The sequence below is a fragment of the Maniola jurtina genome, chromosome 3 (assembly GCF_905333055.1).
Source record: "Maniola jurtina chromosome 3, ilManJurt1.1, whole genome shotgun sequence".
NCBI lineage: Eukaryota > Metazoa > Arthropoda > Insecta > Lepidoptera > Nymphalidae > Maniola > Maniola jurtina.
In genome coordinates this window covers 10,942,232-10,965,744 of record NC_060031.1, presented here as the reverse complement: position 1 = coordinate 10,965,744, position 23,513 = coordinate 10,942,232, and the positions used below count along the sequence as shown (strand labels likewise).

The 23,513-nt window shown below is 39.0% G+C and overlaps 1 protein-coding gene, 1 long non-coding RNA gene and 1 other non-coding gene across 3 annotated transcripts in view; 1 reads left to right on the top strand and 2 right to left on the bottom strand.

Moving 5' to 3' along the window:
- Positions 1–6,753: 6,753 nt before the first annotated feature.
- On the bottom strand, positions 6,754–6,826 carry Trnar-ccu. The gene has a single exon. It is a non-coding gene; the product is annotated as a tRNA-Arg (tRNA).
- Positions 6,827–11,720: 4,894 nt separating this feature from the next.
- On the bottom strand, positions 11,721–23,209 carry LOC123880806. Its single transcript, XR_006799351.1, has 3 exons — positions 23,118–23,209; positions 18,972–18,978; positions 11,721–11,731 (listed from the first exon to the last, which is right to left on the bottom strand). It is a non-coding gene; the product is annotated as an uncharacterized LOC123880806 (long non-coding RNA).
- Positions 21,229–23,513, top strand: part of LOC123880801 (ecdysone receptor) — a 319,231-nt gene continuing 316,946 nt past the window's right edge. Inside the window, exon 1 of the mRNA XM_045929120.1 lies at positions 21,229–21,748. The gene's annotated coding sequence lies outside the window, so the exon portion shown is untranslated. The remainder of the gene's footprint in view (positions 21,749–23,513) is intronic.

Here is a 23,513-nt window from a genome sequence, read left to right as displayed (position 1 = left end):
AAGTTTAGGACATCCGCGCAAGGTTGCCTGGCTGCCGATATTCTAAAGGATGTTTATCTGGAAGTGTGTGCTAAGGAATATTCTTCCACCTTCGCCCCTCGCCACTTTACTATCGGATCGAGGCACCGCAAAGGTCCGCACCCCTGTTTACATCTGTGCTCTATCATTTATTCATTATTCATGATAGACAGAATTGACTGATACAGAACCTATTGTCTGAATGAATTTCTAAACCAACTGAAAAATAAGTTGCGTGCGGCTGTTGCGCCTCTTGCGGTGATGTGCGATAAAATGCAACATTTATGGTCACTTTTTCGGAAACTGATTTCTTCATTTTGTTATTCATGATTCATAAAAAAAATAGATTCAGGATATTAAGAAACATACAAGAATTAATGTTACAAAACATACCAATCTAAAGTGACTTGCTAAGATTTTCGAAACAGTATCAAGATTCCGGCGGCCGCTGATTCCATAATTAGGTACTTGAATCTTTTTAAATTATTAGATTTTTCAATAGGATTTTTTCTGCTAGGTAGAATACCTAAAGAGAGATTTTTTTCTGCGATTGGTGGGGGTTAGATTGATTTGTGTTATTTATCGTGTGGTTGGCTGCGATCGTTCCTAAGTGTTTTAGTAATCACATCCCTTAGTCATGGTCGTAGGTTTTAGGGGTTCAAAGTTCTAACCCCCCGAAATCCCAGCATGAAGTGAAATTATTTTTAAAACGTACTGACATTGTTCTTGAATTCCCTAATTTTTTCTGCAAAACAACTAACTGTGACTAATTAATATAGTTGTTAATTAATTCTGACTAGCTGCGCTCGAACTTTTATTTACTAGGTAGTACCACTAGCCTTTTAATGCGACTTGATCTGCCTCTCCCTGGATTTGGATTCTTTATTACAAATAATAATTACCATCTCATTGGAATTTCACAAAATTGTTTCTTCTTGGGATTCTTGTAAAGCAAAATATCAAGTTTTACAATCACCCAGTGCACTAAGTTTTATTTTTAATAGCTAAAAGAGCTGTAATAATATTGAGTTAGTTCATAATAGCTTTACCTATTGGTAGATATATTTACGAAATACACTGCACTGACCTAACCCGTATTTTGGCTTCCTACTTTAATGACCTCAAATAACGGATTCTTTGTAAAGATTGGTTCATCGGCTTATTCATCGTTATGTATATTTATTTAACCTTGTTCTTCAAAATTATATAATAATTAAAACGCGCCGGCAAGTCATATTTAAAAAAAAATTAAATGTCCGACAACTTTCAGTATAATAATATTCGTTAAAAAATATTATGTACCTATTTTTACTTAAATTATACCTAGTTGCTTGACGCTGTTTAGTAAGAGCAATGAAGAACTTTTTAGGTTTTATAATGAGTTTAGGGAATATGAATATTCACGAATTTTTCTATCGTCAAATTATCTGCTCTTATCTTCTCGGAATTCAAACCCAGATTTACTTGCAACTGTAGAAATAAAACACAAAGCAGCGAACGGCTACAACTATAATATTTATGCTCCATTCAATGTCGAGCTATCTGTGATCTGAAACTTGTTTTGTTTTTATAACAACGCCATCTAACGTGATACTTCAAAACAAGTACGTCAATCCAAGACTTATGGCAACTAAGTCAGTTATCGTTCATAATGAGGTTCACAAAGTACGCAATCATCTATTGTGAATAAGTACAATAAACTTACTGCAGATGGCAGTGTTTATTTTTAATGGTTAGTTACCCTACTTACGTACATTAAAAGTGGGTGTTTTTAAGTTTGACTGCTTTGTCTGTCTATACTCTATAGGTATATCTGCGGCATCGTAGCGCTTAAACGAATGATTTAAATGCAATTTTTTATCCGAAGAGATGTTTAATCGAGATGGTTTAGATTAGGTAGCCTTAGATGTCTTTGCTAAGGAAGATTTTGGGCAGACATAAATCATTTAAAAAAAACGGTCAATGCGTCTAGGACTCGCTCACTAAGGGTTCCGTACTTGTAAGAAATAACACTTTCTAATTTTTCTAATTTTCATGGCGGACATTTAAAATTTTTATTGTTTGTTGTTATACATATAGCGGCAAAGATATAGTAGGTATACACATTCTGTGAAAAATGTAGCTTCAGCTACCTATTACGGTTCACGAGATACAGCCAGCTGACAGACAGACGAACGGACGGACGGACGAATGAGGCTTAGTAGTAAGGTCCCTTCGGGTACGGAACTCTACAAACCTATGGAGTAATGACCTGTCATCTTATGCCTACTTCACCTTTAATCCGTGCTGCATACTAAATTAATCCGTAGCGTAGGTCCAATAGAGCTAGAATTCAGAGAAGGCAGGCTCCAATTAAAATTTCATTCATAGGTAGCTACGTAGTATCTATAATACACGACAAGTTGAGATGGCAATCGGGGTATGACGCGGGGTGACGCCCCGCACACCCGCATGTCACCCGCACTCATCCGCAGCGGGTTAGCGCAGGGGCTGTGCGGGTGAGCAGGGCGTCCGCACTCCGGTTGCCATCTCATCCTGTCGCGCACTATAGTTAGGTAGTCAGATTGCTAAACTGGCAGCATGATTAAAATAAGATTTTTACCCATCCCAAAATCGTTCAAATTATCTTCGACTCTACTAGAGGCTGTAGTTATATTACGTAGGTACGTCGCGTAGGTAGGTAGGTACATACTAACGCAACAAAATAGGTAAAACACCTAATTTAACAGCAAAATAAAAAAGTGATTATCTCCAGCTGTCAAGTCAATATTTCCAACGACTAAAACTAGATTTATACGTAGCACCTGTTACGAAGAGTGGACTGAGGAGTGAGGCTTACAACCAAGAGTAACACACTTACGACCTCTAGGCGCGGGCAACGAACGCCTGTGACATTGATACAGGACACCGACGAGGCCTCACACCACTCAAATATGCCTCCAATGCACCCTGGGCCTCCCCCGTCTGTTAGAGCTGGCGCACACGTACCACAGCTATATGAATAGTGCCTATGCCTAAGGCTCAATGAGTGAGATGTTGCAAAACCCTGCACATAATATGATCAAGCTGTTTTTTTAGGGTTCCGTACCTCAAAAGGAAAACGGAACCCTTATAGGATCACTTTGTTGTCAGTCTGTCTGTCTGTCCGTCCGTCCGTCGTGTCTGTCAAGAAAACCTATAGGGTAACTACTTCCCGTTGACCTAGAATCATGAAATTTGGTAGGTAGGTAGGTCTTTTAACACAAGTAAGGAAATAAATCCGAAACCCGTGAATTTGTGGTTACCTGATTAAAAAAATATTAAAATGTGTTTAAATTTTCAAAGTAAGATAACTATACCAAGTGGGGTATCATATGAAAGGGCTTTATCTGTACATTTTAAAACAGATTTTTATTTATTTTTAAGCATAATAGTTTTTGATTCATCGTGCAAAATGTCGAAAAAAATACCCGAGCACGGAACACACAGTGCGCGAATCTGACTCGCACTCGGCTGGTTTTGTTTTACATTTATAGACTAGCGCTTGGCTGCAATCAGACCTGCTGGCAAGTGATTATGCAGCCTGAAATGGAGCCACGTGTAGCCTAAATACCTTCAATGGAAGAGCGAATGGGCATTTTCTAAGCAAGCGAGCTCCAACCTAAGTAGACCTAGCCAGCCTAGCCATTGCTTTTCATTGTCGTCAAGCGCAAGCCTATCTCGCAGCAAAAAAAAGTTGAATTCTGATTTTGTCGACAAGCGCAAACCTATCTCGCAATAAAAACCCTAAAGAAAATTGAGTACAGATTTTGTCGTCTATGTAAACCGGTTCCTTTAACTATACGCAAAGGCATAATATTAGTTATTATACTTATAGTATTTTATTCAGTTCATTGTGTGGTGTAATAATGCGGCGAAATTATTTTTATTCTTTGCATGCGGAGTGGTTACAAAGTTTCTTTGTTATGTAAGTTTACATTATCCCCTTGATTGCTAGTTCTCTGCAGTCTTCACAGTAAGGGAGGGGTTTTAACTTACAAACTTTTGGATTTCAGCCCATCCCCTTACCACTAAGCTATTGAGACTTGTGTTTTATTTACTCATACCAAATCGATAAATACAGGTCCCCACTCCCCATGTCATCCTTTAAAAATTTTTATATTTTTGCATTAAGCATGACCTTATGGTTGCTATGACTCCACAGAAAAATATGCGAAAGTGTATCTGCCTGCCGGTTTACTAGATTTTCACAACCCATCCATTTAACCGATTTTGACGAAATCTGTCTGGTAACCCCGGGAAGGAAATTTTATCCTATTACTTTTTATCTCGGAAAATTAAAAAGTTTTTATCAAAAGTACATAGGCTATGTTATTCCCGGAAAATCAAAAATTTCCCACAGGATTTCAATAACCTAAGCCCACGGGGATGAAGTCGTGGGCATCATCCTAAATACTACAGGCAGTAGGTAATCTCGACCGAAACTTCTGCACATTTTCTAAATTGATCGAATCAGTAATAGGTTTTGGGATCTCGGAACTTACAAGGTGAGAAGGGAAATGATTCTAAGCCATTAATACATTATTTAGGTATACTTATCCGTTCATATAATGAGATGAAAGGATTTAAACTAATGTGTATTCCGTAAACAAAAGCGTCCCTTGACCCGATTAAGGAGATTATCCGGCCTTTTGGCGACCTTTCGCTAACTCAATTTTAAAACAGTACCTACCGCAAACCGCAATACATCACAATATAAAGGCAACCGTCTATAGTTGAACACGAGCACGCTACGCACGTTTACTTTCGATGAAAATGTCAGGGGTACGTATACGCAGTCTGTGAAATGGTTAGGCGTAACTGACATGCTTACACCGTGTGCGTTCGTAACAATGGACACTGGCGAACAGACACGCTACGCATAGCCAACGTAGCCTGTCAAAATATGGGCCGGCGGCGGCGCAACTGACCTACCTCCCCTTGTGTCTATGAAAAGTGTGGCCGACCGCGACAGTGGAAACAGAGGCTTATTAAAAACAAAATTATATAATTGAATGAATTTAATAAATTGAGGAAGGCTGAGGACCGGTGTGGTGGAGGAAGGCCTATGTCCAACAGTGGGCGTCCACAGGCTGGTGATGATGATGAATGAATTTAATTGGAAAAGTAAATCAGATTTCAAAGAACGTAGCATATCTACCATCATGAAAAATTAACGTACATCTATACTAATAAATAAAATTGGAGTGTCTGTCTGTAATTTCGAAATAACTACCTAATATTAAGCTCATATGGTTATTTGAACGATACCAACACTGAATCATACGTTTTTAAAATTTTTGTCTGTCTGTCTGTCTGTCTGTCTGTCTGTTTGAAAAGGCTAATCTTTGGAACGGCTGGACCGATTTTGACGGGGTTTTCACAGACAAGTAGAGAATTGACCAGGGAGTAACATAGGCTACTTTTTTAACCGACTTTCAAAAAGGGAGTTGTGTTTTTCTACCAATGTACACCGAAATCTCCGAGATTTCTGAAACGATTTGCGTCACTTCTTTTTAAATCGATAGAGGAACTTCGCGACATTGTTTCATAAAAAATTTGGAGTCCAACTCCTCAATCCTGATGCTGCAGGGGATCTGACCAATCCACGCGGGCGAAGCTGCGGGCATCAGCTAGTTCAAATATAATGATCATCACTGTCACTTAGACGGCCATTGCTGGACATAGCTCCCTTGTAGTGACTTCCACACGCCACGGCGCCGCCTGAATCCAGCGGCTCTAGTGGGTGATCTCCAATGCTGCGCTTTCCAGTGCGAAGTCGCTAATCTAGCACTTGAATATAATTCCTACAAACATACAATACCAGTTATAGGTATTTCAGAACGCAGACGTACCGTCGCCAAAATCAAAATTTCTTCCCACAAAAACTTGTAATAGAGTTAGATTTAAAATATAAAATCGGCGCATTGTGCCTATGCGATTTGAATATCGACTTTCTCCCTCCCAGAACTCAACCCCCCACCCGCCGCATCGCAGTTTCAGCGGATTCAGGCCTCAGACGACCCGGCCCAAGGTCGCAGACAGACGCACAATGCACGCAATGTATAGTACCTAAATGCTGTATAGACTACGGTATATCTACGTAGTACGGTATTCGTAGACCCTGACCGTCCGCACTCGGATCGTTACGGGATCTTTGTTCCAGAGGATTGTTTGGTAGGCTTATTGATTTTTTAGGCGTCTGGCTTTCAGGTAATAAATAGATTTAGACAAAGGAAAGATCTAAATGTATATTTATAAATTTGTATGCTCAAAAATTGTTGTGCTCTTCACAATAATGAATGTTTTACATTTGGCTTAGCCGGATTGAGACAAGGATATGCTACTTGTTATATATCCTTTTTAAAAATTGTCTGAAAGGTTTTGTATCCTTTCAGGAAAGTCAAAATGTTTAATTAGAAATATCCTACTTGAATCTTTTTTAAATTGGTTGGCTCAATTTAATTAAGAACATAACAATTCCGTAATTTAATTTCTTTAGATCCGATTTTTCAATCGCCAAAGAGGTAATAATATAAATTAAATGAGGAATTTAATTTCTTATTAGAAATCTATCAAAACGTAACATATTTTCGTCAGTTAAATTTTTTTCGATGGTTGAAAAATCAGCCCTAGATCATTAAAATTATAATGATAAATTAAATAACATTCAAAAGAGTATACTTAGTTATAAAAACAATAAAATTAAAGTTATGTTACCCCTGGTGGGACTCGAACCCACAGTCCCCGGCTTAGGAGGCCGATGCCTTATCCATTAGGCCACAGGGGCTAGTGACGGGATGACCTAAATTATAGATGGTTATCCATTGCATCCTTATCATTTCTTTCAGGAATGAAAAATAAAAAAATAATAATTATTATTTACATTGTAAACCAACAGTAGTTAATTCTTTTGTACTAATCTCTAAACTAAACTAATATTATATTAGGTAGGTAGTTTCTACCCCTTTTACAATGCTTGTGGAAAAGGATAGCACGAGATTTAGGCCTAGGTCAATTTAGTTTAAAGATTTACAATAGAATTATCTACATTAAAATGTGCTAAATTCAACTTTCAGTTGGCTCAGTTCCTAATAATTTATCAGACGTAGGTATTCCATAGGTTCTAGGCCCTAGGGAATACCGGTACCGGCAAGAAACTTGATGATTTCCTCCATTAATTGCAGTTAATTTTGGTCGGTGTATGCCCGACTAGTGTCGGATTCGAAGCGAACGCTAGTTCTCATGTTATGTTATACTGATAAATAAGTATATAAGAACCCCGGACGGGTAATCTAGGTAGTCGGGTTAAGACCGACAAAAGTCAGGTGTGAATATAGGTAGCCATTTTAATTCATTACTAGCTGACCCACTTTATTAGAGACTATAGGTACGAGTACGTTATACTATGGTTGTATGGTAGACTATGGTCTGAAACCCTTCTCATTCTAAAAGGATACCCGTGAGTGGACTGACCTGGCGATGGGTTGATAATGATCAAGAATAGGTACCAGTGATGATTTCTATATACTAATAAATAAAATTGAAGGGTCTGTCTGTTTGAACGGGCTAATCTTCAAAATGGCTAAACCTATTTTGACGGGACAGGTTATAAGAGGATTAACCAAGGAGTAACATAGGCTTGTTTAACCGGCTTTGAAAAATGAAGGAGTTGTGTTTTTCTACCTATGTACACCGATATCTCCGAGATTTTTGAACCGATTTGCGTAATTTTTTTTTATTCGAGAAACGAATTTTCCATAAGATTTGGATTCCAACTCCTCAATCTTGATGCTGTAGGGGTTCTGACCAATCCAAGCGAGCGAAGCTGCGGGTATCATCTAGTTTTTAAATTACTGCGACCGAGTAGGTATGTACCCAAGTTTAATCTCAACACAAAACACTAAGTAGGTATAAAATTCCATACGTCTGCAAATATAAAACGTTGCATGCAGTCTGCTGACGTCACAGCGCACGCTGAGGGTGCTTGCTCGCTGGAGGGCCCTCCGAGGCCCCACAAAGCATTCAGGTCAATCAATAAGGGTTTATCTCGAGGCACACGTTTTTTTTCTTCCATTTTACATCTCCTATCGTGTAGCGGTTTTTATTCTTCTTTCAATTAATATTCGTGCATGTTTGCATTTTTTCTGAACAATGGAGGAGCGAGAATTTTATATTTTGTACTACATAATATTATGTCCAACATTAATTTGTGTTGCAATGCGACTCGCGCACCACCTATTTAGTATAGTTAGGTACGTTGATGTGCTACGAGTATGTTAGAAACCTTTCCGCAAGTCCCAAAAACAACTGTAAAAGTTTCAGCTCAATCGGATGAACGATTCTCGATTGCATAGCTGATGACCAACAGAGTCAAAATTAATATTTTTTAGAAATTTTTAAATACTCCTAAGTTCTTAAAGATTGAAGATATTTCCCGCTGACACGCTTTAGGTACTCGAATGGAATTTTTGAAAATCAGTGAGGGGATGGAATTTTCAAAAATCATTTTTGCTCGAAAATCTAAATACCAATTTTCATAGATGACTTGAAAAAGTTTATACCTAATGTATATGGATGTCGGTTGGTTTGGGTGCCTCCACGTCCTAATGTTGAGTCACTGGTTACTTGCCCTGCATTGGATTTAAAAAATACCTACTTGTTTAGGTACTTGTCGGCATAAATAATACAGCCAGTGCATCTGCATCCTATCATTAGTTAAACATGAGATTATTATTGTAAGGTGATTCACAAAGTTAATTATTTTAGGTGCACGCAAAAACTTCGGATTGTAAGTCATTAATTTTGCTGATTTACAGTGTACAATCAGGTAAAAAGGTAGGTACAGGAGGTAGGTACAGAATGTAGATACATGCACCACTCATTCTCCACACACGTGCCACACACTCTCCATACACGTGTCACATACGCTCCACACACGCACCACACACGCGCCATTACACGACACACATTCACCATACCACACACGCACCGCACACGCTCCACAAACGCGCCACACACGTTTTACACACTCTCCACACATCACACACTCTTCACATACGGCCCTCACACGCTCCACACACGCACTACACACGCTTCACATACACGGTACATACGTGTCACACACGCACCACACAAGTGCCACATACACGCCACACATGCGCCACTCACGTATCACGCACGCACCACACACGCGCCACACACGCGTCACAACCACCCCACAGCTCCATCCCCGTGCCACACATGCTCCACAAACCCATAGCGTTTTGAGAAATTAAAAACATCGTGAGAAAACCTGCATCTTATAATGTTTTCAAATGTGTGTGAATTTTGCCAACCCGCACAGCTAGCATGGTGGACTATGGCCTAAAGTCTAAACCCTTCCCAATTTGGCATAAAACATATGTAAAAGAAGAAAACTACCTACTTGAAATAATATCCTAAGTATTTTTTTGCCATAGTTGACTCGATTGTCATGTTTTCCTAAATTAAAACATGGCTACCCTAAATGAAACAAAGGTGATGTGATTTAAGTAAGATAATGGATTAACGACCTGTCGTGTGTCATGGAATTTTATTTTTATGCGCCAAAAAACCTTATTGGCGTGATCGGAAACGTATATGGAGTTGCCACTTTTAAACAGTTACCTAAACCGTCTTCAAACGTTTTACTTAGGTGCTACATCGCTTATATTTGGTTTTTATTTTCTCTTAAAATGGATGTGGGTGTGGATCTATCATCATAACTCCAAATTAAGGTCTCCTGACTCCTGACCTCTTAATCCATCCAATACCCAAAAATTTTTGTAAGTATATAAAATGGTTTGTTACCAGAGAATGACAACTATCATAATATATTCAATCATATACTTACAGTACAACCAAATTAATAATGCGCATAGAAATCTTCGTCACTGTTCGGCAACGGTCGTATGATACACATGATATTGACTCCTATTTGTTTATAACAAGGTGCAAAATGCAAGTGCATTGTTTAGGGCTCTTACGATTCAATGATTCGGAATACGACAATTAGCGAAGATCTGCATGCGCATTATTAATTTGGTTGTACTGTAATCATTTGATTGGCTGAATTTATGCTATTCTTGTTGGCATTGTAGCCAATAGTGAGCGAGCGTCGACTAGTCAGAAGTGACATTGTATGTGTCATTCTAATGCAATCGAGTCTCTTATCCCATTGCTAGGTAATCACTGCTTCAAGTACAAGTAAGTATACCTAATAAGAATAAGCAACAAATAACAACTTATACGAAAGGCGCGAGCGGGGCGCAGCGTTAATCTGAACGCGGTCCGATTGACATGCAGTCTTTTCGCTTAGCATAATCCTGTATGCGCCAGCGATCGATTCCCGCCTAAGTATGGTTACACCAACATACTACGAGTATGATAAATGTAAAGGTGAACTAAAATTGAATTTAAGTAGTACTTAAATTACTAAGTTTTTTACAGTTTTTAATCTGATCGCGCTTGATTGCAACTTTTTAGGAGTCCTTCATCGCCGAAGAACTACGTCAGATCTTCACCTGAATCTGAACCAAATTCCATTATAAGAATTTGAAACCTGCATGCCTAAAGTAGTACCCAAGTAAGTATGAAGTCAAGTTAAACAACTAAGTGCCAATCCGCATATGGTCAGTATGCTGGATTATATTATGAACTATAAATGACTACATTCTGAGAGAAGATCAGTAATGAGTCGACAATGGCATGACGATGAGGATGATAAATAATTCTTCTTCTTGGCATCGGAAGTGCCAAGAAAAAGAATGCCAGGAAACCAAAACCTAAAAGCATTGTGGATGAGAGTAAAGTCACGACTGTCGGACTTGCTTCTACATAAACAATGAATATTAAAGTAGAAATGATTTATAGTCACATCAGTAATCACCGTAGGTATAATATATGTGCTATGGTGCCTTTATAATACCCACAATAATGTGTACTTACCTATGCGTCATGCTGTCTGCTATGGTGCTGTAGTGTGTCAAATGTATCTCTCCCTACTCTACGCTTGAAATCATTGATTGTTTATTCTGAGTTTGAAATAGTCATAAATAACCAAAGGTGTTACCTGAAAGATAGAGCGGAGGAGGGGAGAAAGTTCTCGGTAGGTATAAGGCACATGGTGTCCATAATCCATATGGCAGCAACGCCAATCGATACGGGCATGCCCGAAACACTGAAACGCTTATCAACTTTCAACGGCAAAGTCACAGCATTGATGATGATCAAAGGCACAGGCATAGCATAGGTCAGAATTGGTTAATGATTGGACTGTTTGCTACCACAACCCTAAGGAAAATTGAAATTATAACCTAAAGAAGTCGTGAGCACAAACTAGTTTTGTATCTGCTATCTAAATGGTCAAATCTCTATTTAGTCAAGTCTGTCCTCCTTTATAAGAAACCATCTCGCCGCCTGCTCAAGCTTGAAATGTATTTTTTATATAATTTACCGCGAATTGATTGTGCGTGGCGCATCTGATACCTTTACAGTAAGTTTACAGTACGTTACAGTAAGATAAGAAGAAGAAGTAAATTTAAAAACCTGTGATTCAGTTATGGTACCGTTCAAATAACCATATGAGCTTAATATGAGGTAGTTATTTCGAAATTACAGACAGACACTTCAATTTTATTTATTAGTATATAGATTAATAGGTTCAATAGATTACCTATTTACCTAAGTGAATTCCGTTTACATCACGTGGCCGCAACACAAATGCATCCGCAGTCCACACACCATCATACTTACCGCTCTTAAGTTCTTGCTCCATCGAACACAAAAACCTGTGCACAATATTCCTAGTGTGACAGAGACACTGTGTCACACTCTCAACAGTCAGTACCATCTTATCGTAGGTACTAAGAAGGTACCTAGTCTCTAAACAGTTGAAATACGATCGTTATCCCCGATACAGTGTTCATCATTGGGGATTTGCCACGCAGTTAGCATTGGAAATGGATGAATTGATATTCCATGTGTACGTGCACACCGCATTTACAGCCGATTGGAGATATATAAACACTGTATAAAGGTGATTCATAGCTGATTTTCTTTACATGTTTTAATAAAGGTGTACTTACTAAAGAATTTAGTAAACTTATGGCGAGGGGTTCTCTTCATATTAGGCTTATAGCTAAGGCTATAGCTTATGCTGAATTAAGCTGGCAAGGTATAAAACAATTTAAAAACAAGTGTAAATTAAAATTTATAACATCCCCGACAAGTGAAGATTACAGTAACTAGAAAAGAGCTGATAACTTTCAAACGGCTGAACCGATTTTCTTAGATTATAGGTAAGAACACTCTCGATCGAGCCACCTTTCAAACAAAAAAAAAAAACTAAATTAAAATCGGTTCATTTGTTTACGAGCTACGATGCCACAGACCCGGAAAATCAAAGAGTTCTCATGGGGATTTTTAACCCCTAAATCGCTGCGGACGAAGTCGCGGTCATAAGCTAGTGATATATTTTATTTCAAAAGTCTGAATCCGGAGTGGCAATGAATAATAAATGATTATTATAGATAAGGTACACGGCACAAATTCTTAGGGCACTGTCTCACTAGGACACCAATGGCGACGCAACCAGTCTCGCTACCAATAAAATGTATACAGCTCTATGGAGGGTATACCTCACTGGGTATCCGCTTGATTGCGCAACCAATTTTGTGGGGCGGCCAGGATCACCAACCGATGGCGATGGCGCTACTACTAATACCTATGTTATACAGAGGTATTTGGTACCTCACTCGACTACTAGTTGCGCTACCAGAGACGCCCTTCCCGCATACTGCTCAAACTCATAACTCAAACACAAATCATTTATTCAATTTAGGTAGGTACCTACTATTTTACTCCTTTTGATGGTGAAGTTTTTAGATTTGTAAGATGATAAGGTGATAATTAAAAACGTAAACTTAAAACTGAAGCTACGAGAGTTCCAGGCTCGTACGTGACGATGTCATTTGCATGTGTACAATGTTGATGTGAGGTTGATCTCCCCAGATGTCTGGTGTTTCTCGTTTGGTAGGTCAAGACTCCACAGTGGCGAACCGGTGACGCTACCATGGCGTCCTAGTGACATATTGGCCGTACGTGTACACAGCTCGTTAGCATCTGCCTACGTGCGAGAGTGGGAGATAATATGCTAATTAGTAGCCGTTGTAAATAAACGAGATGCTGCGTTTATCGGTGATGCATTTGGTGTCAGTATAACCTGTGTAGAACCTGTTCGGTTACTTTCGTTTGTGCTTTCAACGTCACTATGATACACGGGATCATGACGTGAAATTATCTGTCACCACCAAGGTTATTGTGATGCTACTTTGAGACTGCGTGGATTTTGGATTTTGAAAATACCTTGGGAACTCTTTGATTTTCCGGGTTAGAAAGTAGTCACTCTCCAAGTCTAACTATATTATTCATGCAAAAAATCACGTTAATTCGTTGCTCAGTTGCGACGTGATTGTAGAAAACCCGACAAACCAACAAGCCAACAAGCAATCACTTTCACTTAGGATTTTGAAAAGTCCCATGGATGGGAACTCTTTGTTTTTTCGGAATAAAAAGTAGCCTATGCGCATCCCTGGGATAAAAGCTATCTCATGTACCAAATAGATGATGCCCGCGACTACCCTTGAAACTTCTGTCAAAATTGGTTAAACGGCTGAGCCATAAAAACTAGCAGACAGACACACTTTAATCTTAGTAGGTATATGGATTGGTTTTTAGTCAAATATGTCCGAGTAGGTATCTATAATAACGGACAGTTTAAAATGTTCTCCGAAAAACGTAATAAAAATATGGGTACAGGAAAATAATGTGCTTTCTACATTTTTAATGACTTATTTCCAGGAACATGCGAGATCGACTAATTGTAGAGTCTTGTAACCGTTTGTAAGTTTTCCATAATAAATATTATACATGAATTAGCTATGTTAGGCGGATACATAAATACCTAAGGGGAAAATCCAAAATCAAACCGCTTAAACGTGCGCATTGAATATTAAATGAGCATCTGCTATAAAATTGCTATAAATTATTATTTTTATGTGCAAGACATTTTTTTTAAAACGCATAAAATAGCAGCCTATAAAAGACGTCTTCACTTATTGAATCGACATTTGACTTATTGTTGGTACACTCATAAAATGTTGGTGAATATTTAGTAATTTGAAATATGTAGCTATTTTACTACCAATGTTCAATTTCAAAATACTTATTTTGTGATTATTTCATTCTTTACTGAATATTTACAGAAAATGTATGACTGTTCCAACAAAACGTCAATATACATAGAAGAACCCATCTTTTACAAAATTTCCTACAGCCCGAAAAAAAAACCATCCGTAAAGTCAGAGATTGGTAGACGTAGAAAAATATATTCAAAAAACTTTGTCATGTAGGAGAACTAGTATTTCTTATGCTATACTAACCAGGTGTTTTAACAAAAATTCGGAAAGCAGTTCTACTAAGAAGATGCTCAGCAAGAAACAAGAAACTCAGTAGTTGAGTTACAATATTATTAATGTAACAATTACTACACTATCTTGTGGACAATTCAAAGCTCACCCAGTTTTTATGGAACTTTGTCATTGATACAGAATAGTTTAAGCCTTCTACCAGATAAACAAATCAAGTTATTAAGCATTGCTAGAATATGGAATGCCCTTTCGGCTTCCGTTTTCCCCGCTAGCTATAATATTGGCACCTGGACTTCGTCTGTGTTGGTGTTAGCTGGCGGGCGTGCTCTGCCTTTTTGGAGTGGTTTTTTTTTGTTAAAACTGACTGGAAAGCGCTCTAAGAGGGTGTCGTGCGTATGTCGGCGAGCGCCGGCATAGACGGGGTCTATACTTGTATAGTTTAACTAACCTGTTACAAATAACTGCAAACTTGACATTGGCTAATCTTTGTAAAGCCAGACGATAGAGAAAAAAAAATACTGGCACCTTCACCTTGCTCCACCTTGGGCTGCTCCCTCCATCATCATCTGATATTTTGTGTGATTGCAGTCAAGCGCCAAAGTAAATTACCTATATAAGTTAGATGTTCCATGTTGTTTGCCTTCATGTTATTATTCCCATGTCGTTAAAAGTTGTTTTTCTCTGCACGTTTTGACGCCCGTTTAAGAGAAATGCGCTAATAAATCATCTTAATGGTCGTTTGTGCGCTAATGCGTTGGAACTGTGGACGAAATTACCTTGATACGAATACATTTATATAAATTGGCTACCTACATGCTTCAGTAGGTATTTTAAAATGCGAGTACGAGGATTATTAGTAAATCAGTTTAAGGTTTGGACACATACAATTACAACGCGAAGCAACACAATGCAGCGCGGCTTCAAGAACGTAGCAAAACTTTTTGTCGTAAGTGTTTAGTCAATAAAAACTTATCGTTCGCAACACGACATGCTATCGTAAGTAACGTAATGTTATCAATTATCATTTAAAGCAATACAAGTTACACCATCTGTTACGACGTAAAATGTAAGCGACAAAATAAGAACAGGAAAAAATAAATCTTGCAGTTTGACAATAAGTATAAGGGTATGCGCAGCGCTCTTCCTAATAATATTTAGACGTATAGTTCATTGAAAGCTGTCAAAGTTATCCACATTTATCGATAAAATTAATACTCAATACCTACAGGTTTTATTGGAACATTTTATAGATGTAAGATATTCGTTAGTTATAGTTTTATTATGTTTCCTCGCTCGGCTCGCAACTCGGCAGGTTTATCTGACAGACGACCCACAGAACATTAGGCGTCAGAAAGTTATTGTAAAACAAAACCAAAAGGGTGAATACGACCACTAAAATATTACAGTGACTATGGCCGCTTTAAGATTATTCGGTACGGATCCGATATGACATGACGTCAAATATTATAATAAATCTAGGTCTATATATCAAACAAGACAGCAAGTTAGTACCTACTCTGGAATTCATACTCAAGATTTAAGGCATAGATTATGGAGAGATAAATCGATATATGCATTACTTATAGATCTAGAACAGCAAGGCATGAAATAATAGGCGTAATACGAATGTATGAAGAAACACGTCAGAAGTGTCTTCGTTTAAAACGCGTTGTCCGCGTCGTGGTCGTGGGTTCGCCATATCGTTATCGTCTCACTAAAATGCCGAGAGACCACCAGACAGACAAATTATCTGGAATTTCTCGTTCTCAGCCACATGTGGAAATGGGGTTTAACTTTTGAGATTTGAATTTACATATTATTAAGTATTATATTACATTGGTGCGAGTTCTTAGTCGTTTCGCACAAGAATTATATTAAAACTAGGCGATGCCCGCGGCTTCGCCCGCGTGGATTTGGATTTTTTAAAATCCCGTGGGAAATTTTAATTATCCAGGACAAAAGTAGTTCATCAGGTAGTGGCCCATCCCCGGGATTCGAGATATTTCTATACCAAAACCCATTTAAACGGATGGTTCTTTAAAAATCCCGTGGAACCCTCGAGTTCAACGCTAAAGTCTATACGTGGGATTTTAAAAGTACACACTAACACTATCACACAGATATCGTTTCTCAGAAAGTAAGACACGTCTGGTGCTTGTAGGATCTTGGAGCATAAGTATTGTGTGATTTGTGTGGCAAGTTGATGTAAATAATTTTTTTTATTTCTTTACCCTCGTTGTCAATAATAACCAAGTAAGAGCCAAGTCCTAGGAAAACTAACTTAATATGGGTGTTGGGTGGGATGTGTTCTGTGGGTGGAAAGGAGAGGAGAAGAGGGTTGCAGGGTGAACTGCAGTTTCAAGGCCACGCGACAAAGCCACCGTGAATTTATAGATATCTCAACAGTCAGATGTTATTCTAGACTTTTTATGTACTTACCATACCATTTTTTTTTTTTTTTTTTTGTTGACGCTGGGGAATGCATTTACGCATCCCCCCCGGAGGGAGGGTATGTGGGACTCGCCGGCCGAGAGGCGACCGGAATACCCACTAAACCCCAGCGGCGCTACTGCGCGTCGCCTGGCGACTGGGTCACGGGAACGGCCGAAGCAAACAACCGCGACCCAGCCAGCGACGTCTGCCGAGGCAGACCCTCCACCGGGGACCTGCTCGGTCCCCACCACTGCACCAACGGGACGCACCAACGAAGTGCGTCTCCCGACTCTGGGACGCGCACGTCGCCCGCGTCCCATCCTCCGCTTCATCCACTGTGCCCTCTGCTAGTCAGAGGGACACGCGGAGAAACCTCCCCCCCTGCCAGGTCATTAGCCATAGCCAACAATATCTCCGAAGAGAAATTATTAGCCATGTTACCGGGGCGCACCGGCCCGAACACTGCTCTTCCCCTCGGACGCATCCAAAAGGGACCAGCAGCATCCAGGCACACTGGGAGGTTACCTGGCTGGCGCCCCATGTACTTACCATACCATGCGCCAGTCGCATTGTAACGAATTAACAGAATTTAGTAGTATTTAGTAAAAAACCAAAATTTATTGTTGAACAATAGTTTCCTAGTAAGAGATTTCTCTGAATAAATAAGCACTACATCGATAAATAAAAGATGCAGAAAAATATTTCAAAATCTTGAATGTGTGTAATGTTTAAGATTGGTATGGTAATAATAAAATCATTGTAAGATCTGCATTTTTAACCCCCGACCCAAAAAGAGGGGTGTTATAAGTTTGACGTGTGTATCTGTGTATCTGTGTATCTGTGTATTTGTCTGTGGCATCGTAGCGCCTAAACGAATGAACCGATTTTAATTTAGTTTTTTTTGTTTGAAAGGTGGCTTGATCGAGAGTGTTCTTAGCTATAATCTAAAAAAATTGGTTCAGCCGTTTAAGAGTTATCAGCTCTTTTCTAGTTTTCTTGTAGAAAAGAAGGTTAGATAACCGTTAGGTTTTTAATATTATGTCAACAGACAAATGTCAAGCTGTCAAGATGGACGTTGCCTAAATACATAATTATTTATTTGAAAGTGATGTTTTGGAAAACTCAAATACTTTGGATCGTCGGGGGTGTTATAAATTTTTAATTTACACTTGTTGAAACTTACAACTTACAACATTAAAGACTATTAAAAATTAATAACGAATCTGAATTCCACTTTATAATATTACCTAACACTAGGTAGGTAATTATAATTTATACGACAAATTGTGATTCTTGTCACGCCCGTGTTAAAACATAATAATATTGTAACTATGCATGAATATTCAACATTAATGCGAAAATCCTGTAATTCTATACTGCCTTTGTCGGTGTCATTTTCATTTACTTTATACCTACGAGGTGCGTCAAGGGAGTTGTAAATTTTAATACAAATTTTGTAATTAAGGCATTTTGTCTAATTTACAAAATCGAAGTGAAAGTTAAACACGTTCTTAGGTACTTACCTACGATTACTAGCGGCTTACCAAAACAGAACGGAAACTTTCATCTCAATATGTGTAAATATTTACTAGTGGACAGGATTGTACTTTATGCATACCGGCTTCATCTCAGCACATAAGAAGCTTTTGACGTGAGAGGATTGTCTCACGCTTGTAACTTTTGATCAGCTAAATAGAATAATTTACTCACATAGTACCATCGCAGTTTAACGATCTATTAAATCATAGAGGTAGATTCGTCCTACATCAAAGCATACATGGAATAAAAAATAAGTGAATAACGAACGAAAAAGTAAATGAGACCAAACCACCAGACCTTCGTTATTTCATAAAAGCTGAAAGTTTCTCTGCGTATTGTCCCCAACACAGGGAGGAACGCTCAGTGATTATGAAGTTTGGGTCATGGTGGCTTTGGGAAATAACAGGTAATAAGCTATAAAAAATCTTACGTCAAAGTATTAAGTCTAATTTATTATATTTTCTTCAAAACAGTAGTGGTATCTAGTGAGTCTTTAAAATAATTTTTTAGTACTAATAACCTGACTATCCCAACCAGAATCAAGGATTAGTGCGAATTTGCGTCAGTAAGACGGATTCTACAGTTTATTCACAAAAATTAAAAAAAAATTGTAATTTCCTGATAACTTTAAACTTTTGGATTACTCAATTTATTTTATCTTTAATTACTTGAGGAAATTCTAATAGTCACGTTCACTAAGCGTACAAAATTATTATGATAAATACCGACATGAATATTCAATACGCGTGTCAGGTGTCGATCCCATAGCTAGCGGTCTACAATCCCGAGTTCAGAGTTCTGCGTTCCGTGTTCACTCTAATCTATGCTTGTGACATTTATACTTGGATCTCAGCCTTTTGCGTGTCTTTCCGAATCATATTGATTCGGAAAGAATGTTTGGATTTGCCATTAAAAATAAAAATAATAAATAAAAATAGGTTTATTTTCCTTTTTGTTATAGTTTACATACTTATCCTAATTACAATACATTGTGAAAAAACTAAAATGCACTTTTTAAGTCGAGGGTATTCAGCTGCTGGTGAATTCCTTCATGACCACGTTGCGTGAAAGCAACGGGCTGAGCTTTCAATTGCCCACCTTTTATGATTTGAAAAGAGGAGTTTCTTGCTGACTGTTCTCAGTAGAATCTTCATTCCGAACCGTTGGTAGTCACAGACGCAGCAAAAATGATATTAGTGGTGAAAACAGTAGTGGGTGTGTATGCGTAGTAGTTGACGGCCGCTGTCAACTTCTTTTGAGTGTTCTATAGAAAGTTTAGTTATATTATGGATAAGTGAACGCAGAACGCGGAACTTTGAACTCAGGCCTCCCAACTGCTTGATGTGGGATTTAAGGGCTAAGGCCCGAAAGCCTTCATTCGTGTACATCTACTCTACAAACAAGTTGCGTTAAGCCTTTGACGCTATTATTTACACGTGAGGCGTCGAAGGAGCTGCCAACTTAGTTTCGTATTAATCTTGAGTGAGATTATAAGTAATCTTGATGCTACACGCTTTTATGTGAATATATTTCGAATATTCGAATATGTAGTAGGTACATACCGCTTTGGGGCGCCAGCCAGGTAACCTCCCAGTGTGCCTGGATGCTGCTGGTCCCTTTTGGATGCGTCCGAGGGGAAGAGCAGTGTTCGGGCCGGTGCGCCCCGGTAACGTGGCTAATAATTTCTCTTCGGAGATATTGTTGGCTATGGCTAATGACCTGGCAGGGGGGGAGGTTTCTCCGCGTGTCCCTCTGACTAGCAGAGGGCACAGTGGATGAAGCGGAGGATGGGACGCGGGCGACGTGCGCGTCCCAAGGTCGGGGGACGCACTTCGTTGGTGCGTCCCGGAGGTGCGTCGATGGGGACCGAGTAGGTCCCCGGTGGAGGGTCTGCCTTGGCAGACGTCGCTGGCTGGGTCGCGGTTGTTTGCTTCGGCCGTTCCCGTGACCCAGTCGCCAGGCGACGCGCAGTAGCGCCGCTGGGGTTTAGTGGGTATTCCGGTCGCCTCTCGGCCGGCGAGTCCCACATACCCTCCCTCCGGGGTACCATTAATGGGGGGGGGGTAATGCATTTACGCATCCCCCAGCGTCAACAAAAAAAAAAAAAAAAGGTACATACCGCTTTTATATAATTGGTTCCAATTTGTTGGAAAAAATTACGACTTTTCGAAAAATGTTAATTATGAAATTATAGTAGTAAGTATGATTAATAAATTATTAATTTATGTGTATCACGCAATCCTAACCACTAGACAGGAAAATTTTGTAGCTAGAAAAAAAACTCAGATCCTCGATAACCCCTGATTTACAGTTAGGCCCGAAGGTCTCCAGGAGCTAAGGATAGGTTGTAAGCCATAGTACTTAGCCAGCATAGCTCAACGGGTTGCGAAGCTGAATTGCGGCACTGGGCAGGGCACTTATTTGAAGTTCGAAAACCCGAAAGACATTGTGGTACCAAGGTACTGGAATGGTCCCACGGTTTATTAATTAATGCATACTCTCCGTTTTTATTCTAATAATAGGATAGGTAGATATTATAAGCCGCAAGTCAAATCAAGTAAGCACAGTCAATCATTTTCATGGCTTCACTTAATTGAACTTCAAGCTGAAATCTCAATTCAAAATCATTAAATATCATTTAATTTGCACATTACTGCATCGACTGATAGGTCAATAAATTACAACGTTAACAGATCGCTTGCGAATTGTACTTCAATCTATTGGCAACTGAATAAGCAACCGCCTGCGTTTCAGTTTGTTGCGAGCCGTACAAAGCGCCGTGCGTGGTCCCGTTCCTTATCACGCTTCCCCTCATAATCTGTGTTATTATCCATGCAGGTATTATCTAACACCCGATAACGGAGTTCAAGGTTGGTCGCGCTGAAAACGTATCAGATCCTCTCATCGTGCTCGTCCCAGGCTGTCCTGCCCTTTGCTTTTATCAATACACGGGCGATCGCTGCGCCGCCTATCGGCCGCCAGTGTTCCCGGAGTCTCCACTGCGCACGCTCCATGCTCCCCGACTTTCCTGCCGCCGCATATATTGTCTGTAACTCTTTCACCCTCCAATCAATTCCCATCAAAATAATCCAGATTTTTTCGTTATATTCGCGATAAACAACCCGTATACGCGATTTTACAAAACGGAATGACTTTAACTTAACCTGAACCGATTCATATCGCCGACCTGAGCGATCCCGCGGGCTTTTTTTTCCTTTATGTTTATTATTGTACTCCTGCAAAAATTATTTTCATCCCAAAAGTGTCGTTTACACTGGAGCTTTGATACGGTAAGTGATTTTGTTTTCATGTGTGAGGTCCGATGTGATTGGTACGCGGGGTTCTGAAGTGTTTTTAGATGGGTGAATGTGAGTGGTTACTTTCGCTGAACGTCCAAGAATGAGGTTAGGTACTCTCTAAATAAACCGCGATTTTTACCGCGTCGTTCTGCAATATGATACACGATCAGATCTGCGCATGCCGAGTTTAATATTGGAGCGTAGTGTCTGCTGCAAAACATATCTACTGCAAGACGCGGTTTTATTGTAAATCTGACACTCATTTCATATGGAAACCTGTATAATGCAATTGCTAGAGCTACTCTACTGATATCTTGGAAGCTTTCTCATATTATTTCTGCAAAATTCTTATGTGGTAATTCGTTTGTAATACATACAAGATCATCATTATTCATGTCTCACTTTTCTTCTATAGAAATTCTATAGTATGAACACAAAATCATCCATCATAGCTGCTGTCCTATATTTCAGTAAACTCACGTTTTAAAACTTTGCTAGGTCTACAAGTTTTATTATTCTAGAAGCTACAATGTTACATAAACAAACAATCGCTTGCATTTACATGGCAGCAGTAGAAGAGCTGAAACATAAATAATTTTACCATCATAAGATTCATGTAATCAGGCTCATTCTGTTTAAACCATGGAATCAATGATCTTTCATTGATTTCATGGTTTAAACAGAATTCAAGAATAGCCCTGTCCCTATACCTACATATACATATAATAAAATATATAAACACACAGTGGAACTGTAACCCTTGGAACGAAACACTCCGAATTCAATTCCTTCAATTTGACCGGATTCAAAAGCAAGCTAACTTATGAATCCCAAACTAACCAGCTCGATGGATAGCCTAAACACTGCAAGAGTCATGGCCTGTGCAAGGATGCACTGTGCATCCTTGCGCTGTATGAATTGATATTGGTTACATAGGTATAACAAACTATCCGAACGTGAAAAGCTCTGAGGGTTCTAACTTCTATCAGCCAATATGGTTATAGGTACGACTAAGCAACCCTAAAAAGCAACGCATAATCCTTTATTACATAAAGTACATCCAATTACAAAAGTGCGGAGGCCGGCTCGGTCGCTTGCATAACCCAATATTTACCATCCTTTGTGCCACAACAAATGTCGTTCGTTTCGCGTATTGTGCGTATTATACGTAATTCTTTTGTATCCTGCCCGCTATTAGGGATCGTGAGAATATAGGTTAAGTTCAGGGTCGAATTCGCAATGCAATGACTGTTCATGAAATGAGTTTTATTTTACAAGGGTCCCCGTTCGAACTGGTTCAGTAGGGATAGTACGACTTTGCATATCTCGACAACGTTGATAGAATTCGAGTATCGATAACTTCATTACCCCTTCCAGGTCAGTGCGCTTCTATCTTAGACTGCATCATAACTTACCGGATCAGATTGCAGTCAAAGGCTAACTTGTATCTGAATAAAATAAAATAAATCGATACGTTATTATTACAAAAAAAAACATTCTAGGAACAATTTCTTTAGATAGGTAGTTACCTATGCTTTAATTTGTTATGTTTTAATGCTCAAGTTCGTCCCAAGCACTCTAAATCTGCAGACAGCGTCCCAAACTGAAACTTTGCGAAATAAAAATAGGTATACCAAATCACGCGGCGAAATTTCGCAGTGCCAGCTTATTCTACGATACGTATGATTTCAAATTATAAGATTAATTATTTTACTCTGATGTTTCATAGTTTCGCAATTCGATCTCTAATGTCGAG